This window comes from Sorex fumeus, unplaced genomic scaffold, assembly GCF_029834395.1.
Source record: "Sorex fumeus unplaced genomic scaffold, SorFum_2.1 ptg000007l, whole genome shotgun sequence".
Taxonomy (NCBI): domain Eukaryota; kingdom Metazoa; phylum Chordata; class Mammalia; order Eulipotyphla; family Soricidae; genus Sorex; species Sorex fumeus.
Genome location: NW_026606064.1, coordinates 52,361,898 through 52,371,404, shown reverse-complemented (window position 1 = coordinate 52,371,404; position 9,507 = coordinate 52,361,898). Strand labels below are relative to the sequence as shown.

At 40.4% G+C, this 9,507-nt stretch overlaps 1 non-coding gene across 1 annotated transcript; it reads left to right on the top strand.

The window, feature by feature from the left end:
- Positions 1-1,630: 1,630 nt before the first annotated feature.
- LOC130017359 (U6atac minor spliceosomal RNA) lies at positions 1,631-1,753 on the top strand. The gene has a single exon (XR_008791391.1). It is a non-coding gene; the product is annotated as a U6atac minor spliceosomal RNA (small nuclear RNA).
- The last annotated feature ends 7,754 nt before the right edge of the window (positions 1,754-9,507 follow it).

The following is a 9,507-nucleotide window of genomic DNA, read 5'->3' as shown; positions in this document are numbered from 1 at the left end:
GTGCTCAGGCCAAACTAATCTTTCTTAACCCCATCAGAGCCCTATTCCAGTTATTACTTTTTGGATAATGACAGAATTTGTCTACGACCATGCTCTTAATTTATAGTTAAGTATTATGGCACTTTGGCCTAACCCATTTCGATGCCAGAGTAGCTGACAGCTTGCCCTGAGTCCACCCAGTCCCTTGTAGTAGTAAGGACAACTGAGGCTTAAGTCGAGAGAACAGATACCCAGGAGTGAATAGCATTCGGAGTCAGTTAACCCCCAAGTTACAAAAGCATAGCATTAACTGTCTTCTTGTGTCTATACAAAAAGGACATTGCTCTGAATTAACTATACAAAGGACTTAAGGAGAAGAGAAAAGCAGTATTTACAAGTTAACAGCTCACAAAAAAAGAGGATACAAATAAACACAGAGGAATGGAAACACTGTGATGGGAGTAACCCAATAAACCTAGCTCACTGTGGCAGAATGGACAAATCAATGTTATCCTACACCTGGCACCCCATATGTTCCTTCCAAGCTCTGCTAGGAGTGATTCTTTAGTGTAGAGTCAGGAGTAAGCCCCGACCTTAGGTGGGTGTGGCCCCAAAACAAAAAGTAAAAATAAAAACATTTTTTTAAAGAAGTATTTTTCTCTAGACAAATGTTCCTCAATCTTTTCTGACAGTGGCCCTTTTTCAACCTTCTTGGGACCACCCTCCCCATCCTATCAGTTGTCCCCCTTATTTTCTTCTTAAAATTTTCTTCTGTCATAATCTTGTTTCCATAAGACCATTCAAAGCCTATCCATACAGTATCTCTCTAAGAACAGTCTCTAACAACCCAATGAGGGTGTCTTCTATTTACTATCTCTGTATAGATACTTTAGTGATTAGCATTTCTTATCATCATACATCTGTGTTTCCATATGAAAATTAGTCTTTCTGGACATAATTCATAAAACATAACTTTATGATAATTTTGCAAATAAAATCTATTAGTATTTTTTAATGTTTTTATATCTGCAAACTGTCACCATTTTACAGAGCAGGGAGAAAGGGCTGGAAAGTTTAAAAAGAGAATTCCAAGAATGACCACCAACTCAGAGCTCTTTGGCACTATTGCGGCAACATGGGAAGATGCCGTCATTGACAACATTGACGAGAAATACAATCGACTGGTTCAGCACCTCCATGATTGTGCAAAGAATGACAAGAGAGGCACAAAATGACGCCTGTCTTTGAAAACTCTCGAGCTCATTCACCAATGTGGCTTAGCACAAGCCTCAGGCAACCACAAGCGAACATCCAAGCTCCCAAAGCAGTCCAGAGAAGCGATAAAGGAAGACCTCAAAGAGAGAAGAGTAGAAGTGCTGGCAGATGTGGCAGAAGCTGGAAAAGCATTCACAATGCCCTCCTATCCTTTGCCAACTACAAGACCAAGATGACTGCCCTCTGATGTCCTGCTGGATCTATTACATCTTCCAGAAGGGCAATGGAGAAGATTATCCATGACTTCTACTCGGATCTCTTCGATAGCCATGTCCACCTGCCCACATACCAAATTCCACAGGATGGATAGGTTGTTCCCAATGTTCTCCCTTCCGAAATCTGACATGCCATTTCATTGGTAAAGAAGCGAACAGCTGTGTTGTATGAAAGGAGAGAAGGTTAGCACTCCCCTTGACAAGGATGGAAGAGGCTTCGGCCTGCAACACGCATACGGTTAAGGCACTGCCACCTACTTCGTGGCATCTAACCAACGTTTTTTTAAACAGTGCACTATTGAACAACGAGTGGATTAGACAGGAAATCAAAGAGGAAATCAAAAGATTCCTAGAAACGAATGAAAATGAGAACACGAGTTACCAAAACTTATGGGACACAGCAAAGGCTGTGTTAAGAGGAAAGTTTATAGCTCTACAAGCATTCCTCAGGAAGGAGGAGCGAGCACACATAAGTAACCTAACCTCACAGCTTAAGAGCTTGGAGAAGGACCAAAAAAAGGAGCACAACCCGAACAGGAGAAAGGAAATAATAAAACTCAGAGCAGAGATTAACGAGATGGAAACCCAAAAAACAATCCGAAAGATCAATGAAACCAAGAGCTGGTTCTTTGAGAAAATTAACAAGATCGATAAGCCTCTAGCAAAACTCACAAAGAAAGGGAGAGAGAAAACCCTAATAAACCGAATCAGAAATGAAAAGGGGGTCATTACAACAGAAACCACAGAAATTCAGAGGATCCTCAGGGAGTACTTTGAGAAGCTTTATGCCACGGAACATCAAAACCTCGAGGAAATGGATAAATTCCTAGACTCCTACAGACTCCCAAGGCTGAACCAAGAAGACCTGGAATACCTGAACAGACCTATCACCATCAAGGAAATTGAAATGGTAATAAAAAGTCTCCCCAAGCACAAAAGTCCTGGCCCGGATGGATTCACTAGTGAATTCTTCCAAATCTTTAAAGCGGACTTACTCCCAATGCTCTTTAAGCTTTTCCACGAAATTGAAATATCAAAAACACTTCCAAACAGTTTCTACGAAGCAAATATCACACTGATACCAAAAGCAGACAGAGATACCACAAAGAAAGAGAATTACAGGCCGATATCCCTGATGAACACAGATGCAAAGATCCTCAACAAACTACTAGCAAATAGAATCCAACTACTCATCAAAAAGATCGTACACCATGACCAAGTAGGATTCATCCCAGGGATGCAAGGATGGTTCAACATTCGGAAATCAATCAACATAATCCACCATATCAACAAAAGAAAAGATAAAAAGCATATGATCATATCAATAGATGCAGAGAAAGCATTTGATAAGATCCAGCACCCCTTTATGATGAAAACCCTAGCCAAAATGGGTATAGAGGGGACCTTCCTCAACATAATTAAAGCCATCTACCACAAGCCTATAGCAAGCATCATCCTCAATGGGGAAAAACTGAGAGCCTTCCCTCTAAGATCAGGGACGAGACAGGGATGCCCACTCTCTCCACTGCTGTTCAATATAGTACTGGAAGTACTTGCAATAGCGATTAGGCAGGAAAAAGATATTAAGGGCATTCAGGTAGGAAAGGAAGAAATCAAGCTCTCACTATTCGCAGATGATATGATACTCTACTTAGAGAACCCAATAACTTCCACCAAAAAACTCTTAGAAACAATAGACTCGTATAGTAAAGTTGCAGGTTATAAAATCAATACCCAAAAGTCCAGGGCTTTCCTATACGCAAACAGTGAGAGAGAAGAAAGCAACATGAAAAAAAAATCCCATTCACAATTGTGTCCCAGAAAATCAAGTACCTAGGAATCAGCTTAACTAAGGAAGTAAAGGACCTGTAGAAAGAAAACTACAAAACGCTACTTCAGGAAATAAAAGAGGACATGAGGAAATGGAAAGATATCCCCTGCTCATGGGTCGGGAGACTTAACATTGTCAAAATGGCAATACTACCGAAAGCATTGTATAAATTCAATGCAATCCCTATAAGGATACCCATGACATTCTTCAAAGAAATGGAGCAAACACTCTTGAAATTTATATGGAACAATAAGCCCCCACGAATAGCTAAAGCAATTCTTGGGAAAAAGAAAATGGGAGGAATCAACCTCCCGAACTTCAAACTGTACTACAAAGCAGTAATAATTAAAACAGCATGGTACTGGAACAAAGGCAGAACTGCAGACCAATGGAACAGGGTTGAATACACTGACATCTCTCCTCAATCATATGCTCATCTAATCTTTGATAAAGGTGCAAGTAATGTGAAGTGGAGTAAGGAAAGCCTCTTTAATAAATTGTGTTGGCATCACTGGACGGCTACATGCAAAAAAATAGGCTCAGAACTCTGCCTAACACCATGTACAAAAGTAAGATCAAAATGGATTAAAGACCTCAACATCAGACCAGAAACCATAAGGTACATTGAAGATAAAGTTGGCAAAACCCTCCATGACATTGAAGCTAATGATATCTTCAAAGATGCCACGCCACTGGCCGAGCAAGTGAAAACAGAGATAGATAAATGGGACTATCTTAAACTAAGAAGCTTCTGCACCTCCAAAGAAACAGTGACCAAAGTACAAAGACAGTCTATAGAATGGGAAAGGATATTCACCGAATACACATCTGACAAGGGGTTGATATCCAGGATATACAAAATACTGGTTAAACTCCACAAGAAGAAAACATCCAACCCCATCCAAAAATGGGGCAATGAAATGAACAGAAACTTTCTCAAAGAAGAAATCCGAATGGCAAAAAAGCACATGAGAAAATGCTCTACATCATTAATCATCAGGGAGATGCAGATCAAAACCACAATGAGATACCATCTCACACCTCAGAGACTGGCCCACATTCAAAAGAACAAAAGCAACCGATGCTGGCGTGGATGTGGCGAGAAAGGGACACTCCTTCACTGTTGGTGGGAATGTCCACTGGTTCAGCCCTTCTGGAAAACAGTATGGACGATTCTCAAAAAATTAGAAATTGAGCTCCCATTTGACCCAGCAATACCACTCCTGGGAATATATCCCAGAGAGGCAAAAATGTATAGTCGAAGTGACATCTGCACTTGTTTGTTCATTGCAGCACTCTTTACAATAGCCAGAAACTGGAAGAAACCTGAATGCCCAAGAACAGATGACTGGTTAAAGAAACTTTGGTACATCTACACAATGGAGTACTATGTAGCTCTTAGAAAAGATGAAGTCATGAAATTTACATACAAGTGGTACAATATGGAAAGTATCATGCTAAGCGAAATGAGTCAGAAAGAGAGGGATAGACATAGAAAGATTGCATTCATCTGGGGGATATAAAGTAACAAAGTATGAGATTAATACCCAAGAATAGCTGAGATCAGCACCAGGAGGATTACTCCATAACTTAGAGGCCAGCCGGGTATCCTAGAGGAAAGGGCAGTTCAGATAGAGAAGGGAGCACCAAATAAAGGATGTTTGGAGGATCCTCCCAGGAGGGGAGATGCATGTCGAAAGTAGACTATGGACTGAACATGTTTGCCACTCAATGCCTCTTTTGCAGACCACAACACCCAAAAAGAGAGAGAGAACACAGGGGATTGCCCTGCCACAGAGATGGGGGGATGGGGGGATGGGGGTGGGAGGGATATTATCCATGGTGGTGGAAGATGGGCACTGGTGGAGGGATGGGTATCTGATCATTGTATAATTGAAACCAAAGCACAAAAAATTGTAAATCTACAACTTTAAAAAAAAAATAAAATAAAATAAAGGGGAAAAAAAAAGTGAAAAAAAAAAAAAAAAAAGAAGCGAACAGCTCCCCGGCCCAGACAAGGTCATACTCAAACTTGCCGTCAGTACTCATCAATACACTGGCTCAGTTCTTTACACACTACCTGTCTGAATGCAAGGTTCTGTCCCAATGGAAAACCAGCAGGACTGTACTACTGTACAAGAAGGGACACATTCACAACATTGGCAACTATAGCCCAATCTACCTGTTGTCTGTTGTCTACAAGCTGTTCACTCTAGTCATCCTGAATAAGATTGGCAGAACACTAGATGAAGGACAACCATGAGAGGAATCCAGGTTCTGAAAAGGATTCAGTACATTGACCATATGCATACAATAACCATCATTGAGGTTTCTCGGGTCTTCAAGATGCCGCTCTGTCTAATGTTCACTGATTTAATGAAAGTCTTTGATTCTTTTGAGACTGAAGCAGTCATCAATCCCTAGCCAAACTAACATCAATACATCAGGATCCTCCGTGAGCTGTATTGCAGATTCACTACCAAGACCTCACTATTCTACAGGGAGGTGATCATTGATGTCAGGAGAGGGTTCAGCAGGGTTATATCATTTCACCGAAACTCTTCAGTGCCACCCTTGAGAATATCATGTGATGACTGGAATGAGAAGGAATGGGAGTGAAAATAGATGGTCAGCAAATACACCACCTCTGCTTTGCTGATGACATCATTCTAATAACATCAAACATCAGCCAAGCGGCACAAATGCTTGCCAACTTCGACCGTGAGTGTGGAAAGGTCAGACTACAGCTGAATCTCATGAAGACAATGTTTACGAGAAACGATCTCATTCCTGAGGTTCCATTCACTCTCAATGGAACAAACATCTCCAAATGCAACAGTTATGTGTACCTAGGTCGAGAAGTCAACATGACAAATGACCTGGCACCTGAGTTGCACAAGAGAAAGAGAGTGATTTGGAATGCCTTCAAGAACATTGAAGAAATAGCTAAGAGGATGAAGAACCTCTGGCTCCGGGCACATCTCTTTGATTCCACTGTTTTTTCTGCATTAACATACGCCTCAAAGACCTGGACCCTATGAAAACAGGATGAGAATGCTATTCCGGTCTCCCAAAGATTAATTGAAAGAGCTATGCTTGGAGTATCATGCTTCACTCAAATGAGAGAAAGAATCTGGAGTTCTGACTTCCATTGACGATCAAGAATCAGGGACGTTGTCTCATTTGCAAAGGCGTCTAAAATCAGATGGGCTGGACACCTAATGATATTTGGAGACGACCGCTGGACTAGAGCCATTACTGACTAGATTCTACCGGACATTAAAAGATCGCATGGCTGCCCACCTATGAGATGGTCAGACTTCTTCGTCAAGATCCTGAACGATCGTTTTGAGGGTCTTCGTGTTCCTAGAACGAGCAGACACCATTGGGCTACACTAGCACAGAACAGGGATGAATGGAGATGTTACTGGCATCCACTCAAGCAAATCAATGAGTAACGGGATGGCTAGTGATCAAGTGATACGAATTTCAGAAACATTTATCTCTAGAAGTTAAAATGGCATTCATGCAGATGTCTGCTCCTGTCTTGTCTTTATGCAATACGTATTTAAGTGATAGAGTAAATTCTTATTGCTTATTTGAGTATCTGTGTATGTCTATATAATTTAAGTGTGTGTGCATGTGTGATTAATGTAGTCATCCTGAACAGGATTGGCAGAACACTAGGTGAAGGACAACCATGCGAGCAAGTCAGTTTCTGAAAAAGATTCAGCACAATTGACCATATCCACATGGTAACCACGCTCATTGAGGTTTCTTGGGAGTTCAAGATGCCGCTCTGTCTAACGTTCATTAATTTAAAGAAGGCCTTTGAAACCACAATACCCAAAAGGAGAGAGATAGAGAACAACAGGGAATGCCCTGCCACAGAGGCAGGGTGGAACGGAGGGAATGGGAGATGGGAGGGATACTGGGACCCATGGTGGTGGAAAATGGGCACTGGTGGAGGGGTGGGTACTTGATCATTGTATAACTGAAACTCAAGCACAAAAATTTGTATGTCTGCAACTGTACCTCATGGTGTTTCACTAATAAAAACTAACTAAACAAATAAATAAATAAATCATAAATAAAGAAGGCCTTTGATTCTGTTGAGACTGAAGCAGTCATCGAACCCTTAGCAAAACAGGGTGTTCAAACTCAGTACATCAGGATCCTGAGTACAGTACATCAGTACAGTACATCAATACATCAGGATCCTTGCAAGCTGTATTATGGATTGACTACCAGGATCTCACCATTCTATAAGGAAGTGATCATCTACACCAAGAGAGGGGTTTAGCAGGGTGATACCATTTCAATGAAACTCTTCAGAACTTCACCCTTGAGAACATCATGCGACGATTGGTATGGGAAGGAATGGGAGAGAAGATGGGTCGGCAACTAAACTATCTCTGTTTCACTGATGACATCATTCTAGTAACACCAAACATTAGCCAAGTGGAGCGGCATGAATGATGACCGACTTGAACCGCGAGTGTGAAAAGGTCAGACTGCAGCTGTATCTCACAAAGGCATTGTTCATGAGAAAAAACTAGTTCCTGATGCTACATTTGCTCTCAACAGAACAAACAGCTCCGAATGCATCAACTATATTTATCTGGGTTGAGAACTCAACATGATGACCAACTCGGTTCCAGAACTGTGCATGAGGAAGAGTGGTGTGGAATGCCTTCAAGAGCATCAAAGTGGTTAAGAGGATGAAGAACCTCTGACTCCAGTCACATCTTTTCAAGTCCACCATTCTTGCTGCACTAACACACGTCTTGGAGACCTGAGCTCTATGAAAACAGGATAAGAATGCTATTCAGGTCTCTCAAAGAGGAATCAAAAGAGCTATGCTTGGAGTATCACATTTCACTCAAGTGAGAGAAGAAATCTGGAGTTCCAACCTCCATTGATGATCAAGGATCAGGGACGTTGCCTGGTTTGCCTCATTTGCCAACGTGTCAAAAATCAGATGGGTCAGACACGCAATGCGATTTGGAGATCACTGTTGGACTAGAGCTGTTACCTACTGGATTCCATGGGATGTCAAAAGAACACCTGGCCTCCCACCTATGAGATGGTCGGACTTCTTCGTCAAGACCCTGAATGAACAGTTTGATGTTCTTCGTGTTCCTGGAGCGAGCAGACGCCATTGGGCTACACTAGCATGTGAGACAGACAAATGGAGACGTTACTGGTGCCCACTCAAGCAAATCGATGAGCAACGGGACGACAAGTGAAGTGATACAAGTGCGTGTATGCATGTGTGTGTGTATGTGTGTGTGCATTGGGGATATTACTAAAGGAATCACACATGGAGCCACACAGAGGTTACTCTAAGTCTGGTGCTCCTAGTGAGGTGCTTAGGATCAAACATGTGATGTCATGGATCAAACTAGATACTCCTACATGCAAAGCATGCCCTCTGGTCCTATGAACCATTTTCCCCAACTCAATATGTGTGCATTTTTACATAGGTAATGTAAGTTTCATTTTTGAAATAACTGTATCACCAATTTGAGAATAGTAATTGTGTTTTTCTGAGAATAATAGAAATTATACCCAATAAGTAAGTTATACTGAGTGGCAGTTGCAATTTTTATATATGTAGAATTGAATTTCTTTTCTTGTTTTTGAAATATAGAATTGAAACTATATGATCTTTTCAAAATACTAACACAATTAGTGTTACGTGCTTGGAAACTACAAATAAAAAATAGCAGGTAATAAAAATGCCATATATTTTTATAGATACATAATTATTTTACCATATTTCTTAAAGTAAATTCAATATTTCTCTAACAAGGCCATTTGTATTTCTTTCAGGTGCAAACTTTTTAAAGAAAGAATAACTTTTAAACATATAATCATGATTTGAGCTTATTTTATACACTTGCCTGGATGCAAAATTAATGCCAATAAAATCATACATTAAATAAAATTTATAGGACATATAATAAAACTCTGGAATTTAAAGTAGATCTCACAGGGTTTAACACTATAAAATGAATGAAAACATCATTACTTTAAGGAAATATGCCTTGTTTGTATTTATTATTTCTTGTCTGTGTTTAATATAGTTCTTAAATGATCCTATTATAAAAGGCATTCATATCATCACCTGAAAGACTAAATAATTTAAACATAATAATTTATGTTTCCTCACCCTTGTTCACTTATGATCTTTGCAAATCTATA